Genomic DNA, 15,184 nt, shown 5'->3' with positions numbered 1-15,184 from the left:
CATTTAGTATTATTTGGGGGGGGCATGCCACGTGCCTTGGGGGATCTTAGTTCCCTGACCAGGGATTGAACCCGGGCCCTGACAGTGAAAGCTCTGAGTCCTAACCACTGGACCGCCAGGGAATTCCCATATGTTCTAGTAGTTTAAAGTTCCTGAGCTGAGACACTTAAATTCAAGGAAGGAAAAGACAAAAATAAACATAGAGGACCCATCAAACTCTTCTCACGAACTCATAAACTAAATTGGTACATCATTGCTGGTGGTTTTCATGAGGTTGTTGGGAGAAGTTTTCCTCCAGAAATGCAGAAATTTTAGGAGAAAACTTATACAAAAATAGGATGGGAATTGGACTTGAAGAGGGATTTAGGAAAAGTAGACATTTAAAACTTTGGCAATGTAAAAACTCATAGCAAGATCAGAGGTGGCGTTTGAAGATGATAAATTTAAGCGTAGCATATATGCTTGCTTAGAATAAACTAATAGCTTTATAATTATGTGCAAGAACACATTTATATATGACTCACATGCCTGTATGATTATGTAGAATTTGATGTGTTCTTTTAACCTGAAGCCAAGTGTACATGAATGATTAACATTTGTGAAAATATGCCTTTAAAGGCATTTAGGACAATGCTTCCCAGCCACTTGGCATTTCATTTTTGTAACAACCATTCTGCAAGGATTGTATGGTCTTCATTAATTTTTTAAAAATGAAAGTGAGGTAAAATTATCTTTAAAAAAATAGACAATTTTTTAAAGCAGTTTTAGGTTCACAGCAAAATTGAGTGTGAAGTACAGAGTTCTCACATACCCTCTGTCCCCACACACTCACAGGCTCCCCCGTTATCAACATGACCCCTGAAAGTGGTACATTTGTTACAATCAGTGAACCTACATTGACCCATCATTATTACTCAAAGTTCCATAGTTGACCTCAAGGTTCACTCTTGGTGTTATATAGCCTATGGGTTTGAACAAATGTATAGTGACATGTATCCACCCACCATTACAGTATCAGTAACTTCACTGCCCTAAAAATTTTCTGTGCTCTATTCATCGCTCCTTCCTCCTCTAACTCCTGGCAACCACTGATCTGTTTACTGTCTACATAGTTTTGCCTTTTCCAGAATGTCATATAGTTGGACTCATACAGTATGTGGCCTTTACATATTGTTTTCTTTCACTTAGTAATATGCTTTTCTTTCCTCCATGTCTGCTCATGGCTTGATAGCCCATTTCTTTTTAGTGCTGAGTAATATTCTGTCATCTGAATGTACCACAGTTTATCTGTTCACTTACTTAGAAGAACATCTTGGTTGCTTCCAAGTCTTGGCAATTAATGAAGAAAGCTGCACTAAATAACTTGAGTACAGGTTTTAGTACAGACATAGGTTTTCAACTCATTTGAGTTAATCCCAAGGAGTGTGACTTGCTGGGTCATATGGTGAGAATATGTTTAGCTTTGTAAGAAACTATAAAACTATTTTTATTGAGAATTTTAGGACTTTCCTGATAGAGGTAGAGAATCCGGAGTTACCAAGACACCAGAGCTGGAAATTGGTGATAAAGGAAAGAGCACTTCAAGTTACTGTGTGATTCAGTCTTGAACCTGGAGAAACGTGGGGACCATGATGAGTGAAACGAAGCGCTTATGCACAGGAGAGTTGGAGCAGAGCCGTGCTTGTGGTCAGGAAATATGGCCCTTTATTCGCAAGGAGGATGAGGTCCTGTGCAGATCTTGAGCTGGATGACTCGAGTGCTGATGCACTTTTAAATAATTGTGAAGGACATGCAGGAGCCATGCTTGGACCCAGTTTTTGATGTTATTAAAAACTGGAGGGGGCTTCCCTGGTGGCGCAGTGGTTGGGAGTCCGCCTGCCGATGCAGGGGACACGGGTTTGTGCCCCGGTCCAGGAGGATCCCACATGCCGCGGAGCGGCTGGGCCCGTGAGCCATGGCCGCTGAGCCTGCGCGTTCGGAGCCTGTGCTCCACAATGGGAGAGGCCACAACAGTGAGAGGCCCGCGTACTGCAAAAAAAACCCCAAAACTGGAGGGAATCACACTTTGGAAGTTTTTGAACCTAGTAGCAAAATCAAAGCTATTTGATTAAAAAAAAAAAAAAAAGACTCTGAGAGTGGAATTTCCCCACTGCTGTCTTGTTCCATGAGTTCATGGAAACTCCCAGTACACAGCGCCTCACAGAAGACATGCCAGGGAAACTTACTTGACAGCCCTAAGTCAGTCACAGTAATGTTTTTTGAAGGTAACTTTTCCCCCTCTATCTTTAACTGGCTTTCTGAGCCATAAGAAATAAAATGGAGGCATCTGAGTTTGAAGATTCATACATCTGAGCTTCTGCATTGGACAGATGTTTATTGAATGACTATTATGTGCAAACACTGTCCCTGAGTACTTCTAGAGTATACCAGAAGGGTATGAAACACTTTCCATGTTGAGGCAAAGATTCTGACCATCTGTGCTTTGAGAAAACACAGGCTCAGAGAGGTTCACTGACAATCCTGTGGCTGCCTGGCTGGTGCTTAGCAGATCATGAGTTACAAAACCTCAGACTTGGGCTTCCCTGGTGGCGCAGTGGTTGAGAGTCCGCCTGCCGATGCAGGGGACACAGGTTTGTGCCGTGGTCTGGGGAAGATCCCACATGCCGCAGAGCGGCTGGGCCCATGAGCCGTGGCCGCTGAGCCTGCGTGTCTGGAGCCTGTGCTCTGCAACGGGAGAGGCCACAACAGTGAGAGACCTGCATACTGAGGAAAAACAAAAACAACAAAAAAAACCCTCAGACTTCTCATCTACTTACCCTAGACTCCATAACACAGGCAGGGTTGGGATTCCTGCTCTACCATTAACTAGCTGTGCTAAATTGGCTGATTATTTCACTCACCAAACCTGTTTTCTCCACAGCAAAATGGGAAAAAAAAGTTCAAGTACTCTATAGGGTTTTTATAAGGATTAGGTGAGATAATGTAGTACAATTCAGTGTCTGTTATAAAGCCTTCATTTATTGATAATTTATTATAATTATTCTCTTTCAAAAGTTACCAAATTCTTTAAAGAATCAAATGCACCCCTTTGGAATATCAATGTTAACACCTCCAGAAAAGTGCCCGTTTTTACTCGGAGGCCAGCAAGTTAGACTGACGGCCTGTTCTGGATTATCTTTCCAGGATGGGAAGGGCATGATCAACTTCACTTTTTCCCCCTTCCTATTCTCTGCTCCACATCAGCACGGTACTAACGCAGAGACAATTTCCACTCCTTTTACAGTGCAGACATTAAAAGGCACATGGGGAAGCAGCACATTCATCACTTTCTAAAGAACTTTACCCCTAACGTCCCAGCCAACTGAATGCTGGCTGTTTTTGACTCTCTGACTTAGGCCCATTGTCGGGTAGAGAGCTGGGCCTGGGGTGAAAAGCGGGCAAGACGTTGGAGGGATGAAGGGACCGAGAGGGTCTGAGATGCAGAACTCTACAGAGGAGACTGGTAGCCTGCAGGAAACAGTGGGCAGGACAGGCTCTCACCATTATGATGTCCCCCAGGCCTGGTGCAACTCTGCTTGGTTTCATGTTTGTTTTGAATAATAGCAGCTTACATGAAGCAGTGTACTATGTTCATTTTACATGGATCATCTCAAGGACTGTTTACAAACAGCTGGGAACTGAAGAAGTGACTGATGTTCCTCCCATTTTACAGGTAGGGAAACTGAGGCACAGGGCCCAATAGCTAGAAGATGACACTGACAGATTCAAACTTAGTTATCTAACCTCAGAGAGGAGTCTTTAGCCTCAAGGCTAATTGTCCTGGGCATTTCCCCTTAAAGTCTCTCTTGGAAGTGAATCATGGCAACAGTGGGCTCCGGACCTGGTGAGGGCTCAGGCAAATCCCTTCAGTCCTCCAGGGCCTCAGTTTTCTCACCTGCAAAATGGGGGTATTAATAAAGGCCCCACCACCACCCGGCCTCGTGGCTGGGGGAGGATTTGTTGGATAAGACTGGGGCGAGTGCCAAGCACAGAGCCTGGTAAGGGTCTTCCAACATCTTTAACCCTGTCTGTAAACCCTCTGGCTGGAAGCAGCTGGGACCCACGGGGGACTGGGGGCTGCCCCCTTCTGGCTCTGTCGGGAGCAGAAGGGTCCCCTTCCCACCCCGCTGGCCTCGGATGCCACCCCCTTAAACTCCGCGGGGCGCCGGGAGGCCGCTCGGCACCATATTTAGTCAGGGGAAGCGGCAGCCCCGGGCTGGTATGCGGCGCTGGGAATTCCTGCAGGAAGGAGCCTGCGCCTGCCCTTTTTGGGTTGTCTCCCGCCCGCCCGGGTAGGGAGGACCGGCCGGGAACCTCGGAGCCGGGCCAGGCGGGGAGCGGGGCGCCCGGCTGCCCGCAGGTCCCCGGCCTGGCGCGGGGCCAGCCCACCGCCGCGGCTTCCTTTTATGGCCTGTGTGCGTGCATGTGACAGAGTGGAGAGAGATGGAGAGAGCGAGAGAGGGAGGGAGATCGGGAGCCAGAGACACAGAGACCAGAGACAGAGTGAGACAGAGGGACAGAAAGAGCGGTGGGCAGAGTGATGGAGACATAGAGAGAAAAAAGGCAGAACAAGGCAGAAAAGGTGATGGAGAGACACGGCGTCAGACACACAGGAGGGGGTGGGGCGGACACGGGGTAAGGGAGTGGCACTAAGAGGGAGGGAGAGAGAGAAAACTTTCAGGCAACTTCATTTTCAAGAATTTCTTGGGGCGGCGAGGAGCAGGTGAAGAGAACTTTCAAGAGCGCCGTGGCACCCACATTCTGTTTGGATCCTGACATGCACCTTGCAAATAACGTAATTATACACACACACACACACACACACACACACACACACACACACACACACACACACTTTTCAGCTTCGGACACTGAGGCTCAGAGAAGGGAAATGACTTGCCTGAGGTCACACGGCCAGAGAATGGCACACCCAGGGCCTGAAGTCACAATTGGGCCTTTTTTTTTTTTTTTGCTTGTGGGTGGAGGTGGGGATGCCAAGTTGGGAAAAGTAAAAACTTCCCCTTTCTGCACAATTCCCAGCAGAGTTGGGGGGGTCTTGCCTTGTACTTTGCAAAGTTCAAAAAAATCCCCTTTCTCCACCCTTCATGCAGCACGGCCGGGCCCTTTCCAGGTAGTGGGGGGCGAAGAAAAATGGGGAGCGGGGAGAGGAGGTGTCAACTAGGGCCGCCCACAGTTCCCCCCACGCGGAGGAAGCGGTTAAAGCCCGTGCGGCTGGAACTGACTCAAGGGAGAAATTCTCAAGCATCCCCTATAGACGCCGGCCGCTCAACCCCTTTCTTTAGGGACCCGGAGTCTCGGTGACTGTCCCAGAGCCGGGGTCAGACACTGGCCCCGAACGCTTCTGCCCGCTGCGCCTTTCCCGGGAGCCCTGCGGTCCCCCGCTCCCCCCAGCGCCCCCGCCCGGGTGCCCCCGTCTACGGGCGCCGCGACAGGTGCGCGCGAAGCCTGGACCAAAGCCGCGTTTTTCGGACCCTGCAGGTGGCGCTGCGGAGGGATCAGCGCAGGACTCACACCCACTCCGCCCCCGTCCGCCGCCTCCCCTTTCCCTCCCGCAGGCAGCTCCGGGTCTATAAAGAGAGGCGTCCCAGGCGAGCGGGGAGGTTTGGATGCCCCTGCCTGGGAGGTGTGCCAGATAGGAGCTCTCCATCCAGTTTCTTCCCCGCTCTCCCCCCAGTTCGAGATCTGTAAGTATGTGGTCCTGGTGGGGGAAGGGAAATTGAGTAGAGGGTTTAAGGATCCTAGAAGACATCCTACAGGGGCTGGGGAGCGGTGAGGAGCATCTGTTGTCCTCCTCTTAAGGACTATGGGGCTGCGGGTTCACAATTTTCATTTCTCTCTGCCCCATCATCCTAGATTGCCCCCAAACCAGCATCTCCCAAGGAAACCAATGATAAGCACCACCTTGGGGGTACTTATTAAAGATAATGCCCGGGCCCAACTTCGGTTACACTAGAATCTTCAGAAAAACTGTTCCCTATATATATGAGTCCCAGATGATTCTTATTATGAGGCAAATCTGAGAGATGTGCTCCTTTAGAAATCACAGAGGTCCCGCTTAAACAGCCAGGCTTCTTTTATTCTGGGCACAAAACGAGTGCAGCTGAGCTTCACTGAAAAGTCATTTCCTATCACATAGGCAGGCAAAGTATGGCTTCCAGTGGAGCATACTTAGTTCTGTTAATGCATTATATCAGTTAAAAACACATGGGCAGAAAGGGGAGTGTTTTTTCCTCACTCTAGAGGATGCCTGCTGATAACCCTTGAGTGATAGGCTGGTTATGATCCAGTTTATTTATTACAGCTTGATTTTCTTCCAGACACACCCCCCCTCCAGATTTTTAAAAATCTCATCCAGGTTGACCCCAAGGGCCTCAAATACTCAGACGGATGCCAGAGTCCACATTTGCTTACAAAGTCTGCAGGTGCGTTAGCTAAGATTGGGCTGGGATTTCCTGCAGAGCATCCAGTACACATGTTACTCTCATGTCACTAAGTGGGCAAAGTGAGAGAAAGTGGCTACTGCCTGTTGTATGTTCTCTCTCTGCACTGAGAGCTGGTGGGGATTTGGCTGCTTGAGGAAAGGCACCATTCAAAGCCATACTTATCAAGAAGTAAAAGTAAATATTTAGAAACCCCAAGAAAGGGAGCATTTACTACAGTATTAAGGATTGATCGATTAAATTGCAAAGTGGCCATTTTATACAGAGAAGGAGCTTAAAGAAGCAGAACTGAAAGTCATTAGATAGCAGTGTGTGAAATAGGATATTGAAGATCCATGGAAGGAAATGCAGTCTTTCCTTGGTGCTTTCCCATTGAGATAAACTACCATTGATAGAGCACTTATTTGCCATGCACTGTAGCCGCGTTTGACTTAATTGATCTCATTTAATCATTGCCACAACCTTTTAAGGGAGGCATTATGATGCCTGTTTAGTATACTAGCTGAGGCTCAGAGAGGTTAAGTAATTTGCCCAATGTCTCACAGCTAACAAGTGGTGGATCCCATTCCTGTGTCTGTCTGATGCTAATTCTATACCCCTGACCCTACCATCATTTTTCTTTACCATGATCAAAAACTCTGTTGGAATCAGGTTTCTGATGGGACCAGGTGTGTCCAATAAGGCAAGTGCTTATCATCTCTGAAGAAAACATAAACTGACTTTTTGCAAATTTAAAATAAAATGCACTGTTTGTCCCCTGTGGCGGGGTCGTCTAGTTGGCCCGATGACTAGATTAGGTGGGCTACCATCCCAAGAGTCCAAAACGTGAACTAGCCGGGCCTTCCTCGAGAAGCTTCTAGGGCTCGTAAACACTGTGTATTTTATTATCATGTCTGAAGTAGACGTGTTATTCCGTACAAGGTATTTGTTATGGATTTGTTATCCTTACTTTTCTGTGTGAGGGCTGAGATTGAGGCAAACATGCCCATTTATGGTAGCGTTTTCCATGAGGCCATCCTCGGGCCCCCTCACAAATTAGCCTTGTATTGCAGCTTTGTTGGTCATGCCTCTGGAGATTTCTTTGTCCTTGTCCTTCCCGTTTGGGAACAAGTGGGGGAGTCTGGAGGAGAAAACATTTGGGAGGAAAGGGGGATTACCTTTTCCTACTCTCTCTTATTTGGAAGTTTTATTTTTGGGGTGGGAAAGTTGTCTTCTCCTTTCCTCAGTGTATTGAATCGAAACAGGTGGATTTAATGCTATAGGTACAACCATGTACTTCTAAAATTGGGTACACATTAGATTTTTTTCTGGAAAACTACATCCAATTTTAAATCCACTGGAATCCGAGAACATCACAAGCAAATTTAGAAATCATCCAAATTGACCTTCCCAAGCCTCAGTTTTCCCATCTGTAAAATGGGGCTCATGAGAATAGCTAATGTTAGTTGATCACTTTTGCTGGACAACACACTGAATCCTTTACAGGCATCATGTTTCTAAGTCTTTACAACAGCCCTTTGGAATGGATGCTATTATTATTGGCCCTGTTTTACAAATGTGGAGTCTGAATAACTTGCTCAAGGTAGCTCGACTAGCCAGTGAGGAAGACAAGATTCTACAGACCTAGCTCTTTCTAACTGCAGAGACTAAGGGATTGCCCTTTTGGAAGGATTCAAGAGGATCATGCATATGCAGGATTTAGCACAGTGTCTGGCCCCTGGTGGACTTCTGTGGATGGTTATTTATAACATACGTGACCAGAGGCCTTAAGGATCTTGCTCAGTGTAGCCCATCTGGTACTTGGCAGAACCAGGAACCCTATGGTATAGTGTTTCCGTAAAAGAGAAACTTGCCCTTAATTTTCTTTTTGTGTAATGTCTTTTCATAAACTCAGTTCCTTTTCTTCTTCCACTCGAATATAGACACACTTCCTCACCTGTGTCAGGAACATGACTGATACCAGGTTTATTGGCCCTTTTTTGATTCATTTAGGGTCTCGAGGCCATCCTTGAAGAGCTCACCTGTGAGTGGGAGGAGCCTGTCTGGCTTCCACGGTGACTCTTTTGCTACCAGGGGTCTCTTCCCTCTACCCCTGACCTTTAAACACAGTTAACTATGGCCACACCATGGGGGAAAGGCTGAGTTTGGAAAAGGCCAAGTCGGAATTTGAAGGAAATTTTTGTTTTGTTCTGTTTTGAATAGTTGACTTTGAAGAAACTTTTGTAAGGGATCAGATGATGGAGGAAGAAGCTAGCGCTGCCTGTTGTTCCTGCAGGAGAAGTTGGGGTCTCTGAGTTGCATCAGTGATTTGGGGGTTAAGGAGGAACAGCCCTCATCAAAGTCCCTAAGAAAGGACCATAGGGCCGCCTCCTGCTCGCCCATGCAGGCTTGAACTTCCTTCCCCCTGCTGGTGAAACATGCAGCAAATGATACAGAATCTCAGAAGGGGCCAGTGTCTGAGACCCCTGTGGGTCATTATAGCCATTCCCTGGTCTCCAGGTAGAATTCCTGACCCTCTTTCTCCTTCCCCACCTCTCCACTCTTCCCCATCTTTAGATATTGATATAAACATGGTTAATGTATTCTTGAACATCTTTCCAAAACTTTCCTATGTCAAATCTTCCTTTTTTGCACGAACATTGGCATTGTAAATTAGGTGGGTTTTTTTCACTTGATTACATATCTTCATCTTTCTATATCAGCACATTGTGATGTTTCTTTTTATCATCTGCATAATATTCTATTATGTGGAAGGATAGCATCTTATTGAAACCACCTCTTATTGAAACATACCAGCTTCACTCCACCATATAAACAGGACTTCAGAGACCATCTTTGTGTATCTATTTATGTCTAATTACATGAGTTTATCTGTAGGATAAATTCCCAGCAATGTAATTTGCCAAGTTAGAGAGCATGCACATTGAAAATGGATAGATATTGCTAAACAGTCCTCTAAAGACATTGTAAATTTAAACCTCAAATAGGTATATAAGGAGACTACATTTCTTTTAAGCTGTGGTAAGCCAGAGTTGCAAGACACAAGACACAGTAGGGCTTTTAGGGCCAGAAATGGCCAGTTGTCTCTAATCCTCAAAGCACCCTCCATGAGAGCCACCAGACCTCTTGCTAACCAAGTTCTCTTGGGGAGGTAAAAATAATTTAGCTTTACCGATTGTAAGAACTTCCTTCTGGAGGTACTTTAAAAACAGTATATTCTAATGAGTTAGGCAGATATCAGAAGGGGGTGCAGCTGGTGGGGGAGTGCCACGAGGCCCAGTCCATGCAAGGAAGAGACTTTTTGCTAAGAATAGGTCAGGTGTCAGATCTGGGTTCAAATCTCGGCTCCAACTTTTACAAGCAAAAGCCTTTACTTTCACTTACCTTCCGGGACCTCCATAGTCTTATAAGAATAATAAATAATGCCCACCTTGCTGAACGCTTAAGAGACATAGCAAGATGGTATATGTAATAAATTGCCTGGCCCGATATCCCATGAATAGAAAGGGCACAGTGATAATTGTGCTTATTATTAATGACAGATTTAGAGTCCCGATTACTCGTGGGGACAGTTTGGGGCTTGGAGATCTGGTGCATCTGGGGGGCCCACCCCCTCCCTGCTTCCCTCTCCACTTTGGCTCCTCTCACACCTGGGCCAGGCCTTGAAATAGCTGCTCCTCTGCAGAGGTCCCGCCAGCTGGTGGTTCGTGTTCTAGATCAAGCCCAGAGGGTTTTCATTTTGCCTGCATGGCATTCAAAATGTGCAGTGATTTAACTTTAGGGGTGGGTATTTCATTCCTAAATGCAGACTTCGGGGTCTGTTGGAAATCTGGTAATGCAGGGCCCACATTCTCCTTCACCCCAGTGGGAGTTGAGAAGCTGCCATGCTCTTTGGGCAGGACCAGAGGGCTCTGTCCAGCCACCTGAAGCCTGGGTCACCTTGCATTGCTCACCTGACCCCAGGGACATTTGGGTTGGTGTCTCTGGTCTAAAATCTTGGCAGTAAAATACTGAGGGGAAGCTGTTAACTAGGCCTGATGACGTACAAATCCTGTTACTGTTTGGGCTCTGGGGTATTTTATTCATTTTCCATTAATACAGAAGCAGAAGGGGCAAGATCTTTTACCCCTGGGGAAAATAAAACCGATGCTAAAACAAGCTAAAACAGTAAAACATTCTCAGTTGGTTCAACTTCAACCCTTTGATCTGGAATCACAGATATCATAAAATGTTACAGCTAGCCAGCCCTCCATATTTCTATCCCCAAATGAAAAGCACAAGGCCCAGAGAGGGAGAGTAACTTGCCCAGAGTCACCCAGCAGGTTCGGCACAGAGCAGGGACTTGTAACCCTGTGGTCTTACAGAGGCTAACGAACAGCTTGTCTGCGCTCAAGGAACGAAGCTGGGTGTTGTTGGTGAGGAATACAGGACTGTGTATGGAGCCGACACACTCGGCCGTGTCAGGCGTTGCTAATGCCATTCATTGATCATGAACTGGAGGTAGTATCCATCAGTCCTGTGTAATGATCCTGAAGGTGTCCTTTCAGCTCTCGGAGCTGGTGCAGGACATTGGATGGGGGTGGTGGGGGAGGAAGGCTTGAGAGGAAGAAACCAGGTCAGTGGGGCGTCTCCTTGAGGTTCGGCTGTCTGGGTGTCTGTCTCCTGTCTGCTCTCATGTGCTCGCACTCCACCCATGTGACCTTCTACACTTGGCATTCCAGGTTGGTTGGGATAATTATTTCCCCCAGGGGACATCTGGCAATATCTGGAGACATTTTTGGTAGTCATGACTGGGGCAGCGAGGGTGGGCTACTAGCATCTATTGGGTAGAGACCAGAGATGCTACTAATGGCCTTAAACTACACACAACAGTCCCCCTCCCCCCACTTTCGGCCTGCCCACCACTCTCAACCACCGCCACCAGGGTAGTCCCTTCATGATTTTCTAAAAGGAAAGGACTCTCTAAATAGGTGAAATCGGGCTTCCCTGGTGGCGCAGTGGTTGAGAGTCCGCCTGCCGATTCAGGGGACGCGGGCTCGTGTCCCGGTCCGGGAGGATCCCACGTGCCGCTCCGCGGCAGGGCCCGTGAGCCATGGCCGCTGAGCCTGCGCGTCCGGAGCCTGTGCTCCGCAACGGGAGAGGCCACGACAGTGAGAGGCCCGCCTATCGCAATAAATAAGTAAATAAATAGGTGAAATCACAGTACCATTTTCACACCAAAGAATTTATCCAATTCCCTAGGATAAAACATATTGAGTCAATGTTCAAATTTCCCTGATTAGCTCATCCGTTTTTCTTTTTGGAGGGGTTGTCAAGTAAATTTTATTTTTCTGACAATTACATTCAGTTGCTCAAAGCTTTTCATTTTAAGCGTGGCTTTTTTAAAAAAATTAATTAATTATTTACTTATTTGGCTGCGTTGGGTCTTCCTTGGGGCGCACAGGCTTTTCTCTAGCTGCAGCGAGCAGGGGCTACTCTTTGTTGTGGTGCGCGGGCTTCTCAGTGCGGTGGCTTCTCGGAGCACGGGCTCTAGGCGTGCAGCCTCAGTAGTTGTGGCTCACGGGCTTAGTTGCTCCGCGGCATGTGGGATCTTCCCGGATCAAGGCTCGAAGCCGTGTCCCCTGCATTGGCAGGCGGATTCTTAACTGCTGCACCACAGGAAAGTCCCCAAAGCATGGCTTTTTAAGACAGCAAAATGTACCTTTATTTCTGATTTGCTCTGTGTGTGGGTGTGCGTGTTGACAGGATAGGGGAGTTCTTTCTCTGCCTCTATCAGTGTTCGTCTTTCATTGTACTTGTTAGACTTTTTCATTATGAAAATTTTCAAACATGCAAAAGTGGAGAGAACAGTATGACGTACCCCTGGGTTCCTGTCACTCACCTTCCATATGAGGCCAATCATTTCACCCCCACCCTCCTCCCATTTCTTTTGTGGGTCCCAAAGTCCCTTCTAATCTACAGGTTACCCTTTTTTTAAAAATACTTTACCTGTTAAAGAAACTGAGTCATTTGTCCTATGCTTTCCCACCTTGTGGGCTTTGTCACATGCCCGTGACCTTGTTTGGCATGTTCCCTGTGCTCTGCATTTCCCTTAAATAGCTGTTAGATCCAGACGCTTTGTTGGCTTCGGTCCCCCAACCCCACCCCATTTTCCTTTTTGTAAGAATATTTCATTGGTGGTGGTGGCACTTCCTAGAGCCACCCCTCTGGAGGCACATAACCTCTGATCGACTTTGTTTTTGCAACGTTAAGGTTAATGAGTAGGTATAGGTGGTGCCAGCCCGATCCATCCATTATGAAGTTTGCCGTCTGCTTTTCATCTAATACAGTGGGTCTGAAAGTGTGGACCCCAGGCCAGCATCCTCAGCATCACCTGGGAACCTGTTAGAAATGCAGGTCTTGGGCTCATCCCAGACCTACTGACTCAGAAGCTCTGGGGTGGGCCCAGCCATCTGTGATTCCACAGCTGCCCAGGTGAAGCTGATGCACAAGGAAGTTTGAGAATCAATGGTCTGATGTTTTAGCAACATTGATAGTCATTGTCAAGACCCATTATTTTATTCAGAGTTCCAAAATTGCTACATTTTAGTTTCATCATTTCTTCCACCTTTATTGGCTGGAATTCTTCTAAGTAGAAGGTAGTATTTTTTTATAAACAGTGAAAGTGAGGTGAAGGGAGGATGTTGGACTCATTACATCCCAAGAGAAATTCAATAACAATTTAAAAATGCAGGAAATGTGATTGTTAAACCTGGGACAGTGCACATTCTCTACTATTCTTTAGTTCACTTTTTGGAATAACTGAAGTGATTATTCAGATTTAGGGAATGATTCACCCATTTCTCCATCTTTTTTTTTTTTTTTTAAATGAACTACTAGATCAGGTCTCCCAGGAGAAATAACCATCCCTTCTGAACAAATCAGCTTTTGGGTTTTTTTTTTTTAATTTGTATTTTTAGTTTAAAATAAGTTTGATATTGAGTGAATTTGTTGGCAGCCTTTGGTTTGTATTATTGTTATTTTCACCCCAGAAGAGAAAAGTGGGAGTAACTGCCCCTCTGATTTTTGCCTTGCAAAGTCTGGATTTTAGGAGGTGGCTGCCCAGCTCCAGGGGCCCATTGATGGGATATGGGGGTTACTCCACCTCCGTGGGATTTGTTGGCCTAAGTGTGGAGATTATGTTGGTGAATTCAAACGAGTTATGCATTGTTTTCTGCTGAAGTGGGGGGATCAACCACACAGTACGTCCTGGTGGCTGTACATCCTAACTCAGCTTGCACTTTAGTTCTTCAGAACCAACAGTGGATGGGGGGGGAGAGATGGGGTGGGTTGGAGGAACTGAGTGAGAGCAAGTGTTACTAGAGCAGGGCAGCTCCTTCAGGTATGGTCAGAGGATCTGGAATGGGCCCTTGGATCGGCCTATAAAGAGTCTGTTGCCTCAGCACTTTGTCTCATGAACACATCTAGACAACAGAATGGAGAATCTGTCACAAATGGGCTCCCCATGTTGAGAGGACATTTAATGACTTGACATTTTATATAAAGACAGACTTCTTGTCAATTATTTAGTGACCTTGAGGAACAGTTTGTAGAAAGACAGCATCAGTGTTTCAGTTTCCCCTCTTTCTTTACCAGTTTTCAATACAATGGGTTGATTCCCCAGCATCTTACAAGGATGACTTGTGAATTTTTTTTAATCATTATGAGCTCATGGATTTAAACATATTCACCTTTCAACTCTTGTCCCATATTTGACCAAATAGAACCCTAGTTTAATATTTTAGTGTGTAGTTCTCTAGACTTTTTAAAATGTATACACAGGGCTTCTCTGGTGGCGCAGTGGTTGAGAGTCCACCTGCCGATGCAGGGGACACAGGCTCGTGTCCCGGTCTGGGAAGATCCCACGTGCCACGGAGCGGCTGGGCCCGTGAGCCATGGCCACTGAGCCTGCGCGTCCGGAGCCTGTGCTCCGCAAAGGGAGAGGCCACAACAGTGAGAGGCCCGCGTACCGCAAAAAAACACAAAAAAAGTATACACAGACATAAAATGACAAGAATTACTCTATTATAAATATTTTAATCAGCTTTATTGAGGTATAATCTACATATAACTCACCATTTTTTTAAATATTCATTGATTTTTAAGTGTACAGCCCAATAAATTTTGTCAAATGTATACAGTTATATATTCACCACCATAATCAGGATATAAAACATTTTTTCATCACCCCCAAATTTCCTTTGTGCCTCTTGGCGGTCAGTGGCCTCCCCAGCCTCTGGCAACCACTGATCTGCTTTGTGTCACCATAGTTTTGCCTTTTCTAGACTTCCACATTAGTGGAATAATAGAGCATGTAGACTTTGGGTCTTGCTTCTTTCGCTGAGCTTGCTTTTGAGATTCGACTATTTTATTGTGTAGTTTGTTCCTTTGTATTGTTGAGTATTCCATTTATTCATATTGTTTTTAACCTAAAAAGATATCATAAATACATCTTTGCATGGTCCAAAGTCATCCATCGTGTGATTCCTTTTATATGCAATGCCCCGAAAAGGCAAATCTATAGAGACAGATAATAGATTAGTGGTTGCCAAGGGTTGTGGGTAGGAACAGGGAGTGACTGCAGACCAGCATGAGGAAACCCTGTTTGAGATGATGGAAATGGTCCAAAATTTAGCATCATGATA

General features: G+C 46.2%; 1 protein-coding gene across 6 annotated transcripts in view; it reads left to right on the top strand.

Annotated features, from left to right (window-relative positions):
* Positions 1–5,284: 5,284 nt before the first annotated feature.
* MYH11 (myosin heavy chain 11) overlaps positions 5,285–15,184 on the top strand; it is a 122,078-nt gene continuing 112,178 nt past the window's right edge. For 3 of the 6 annotated variants that reach the window (XM_067013496.1, XM_067013497.1, XM_067013498.1), the window contains exon 1: positions 5,317–5,744. The gene's annotated coding sequence lies outside the window, so the exon portion shown is untranslated. Of the gene's footprint in view, positions 5,745–15,184 lie in introns of all 6 variants that reach the window. The other 3 variants (XM_059038282.2, XM_059038284.2, XM_067013499.1) reach the window with 2 other exon arrangements.

This window comes from Kogia breviceps, chromosome 14 (assembly GCF_026419965.1).
Source record: "Kogia breviceps isolate mKogBre1 chromosome 14, mKogBre1 haplotype 1, whole genome shotgun sequence".
In the NCBI taxonomy this organism is placed as follows: domain Eukaryota; kingdom Metazoa; phylum Chordata; class Mammalia; order Artiodactyla; family Physeteridae; genus Kogia; species Kogia breviceps.
Note: the sequence above shows the minus strand (reverse complement) of the source record. Positions and strands in the feature narration are given on the sequence as shown.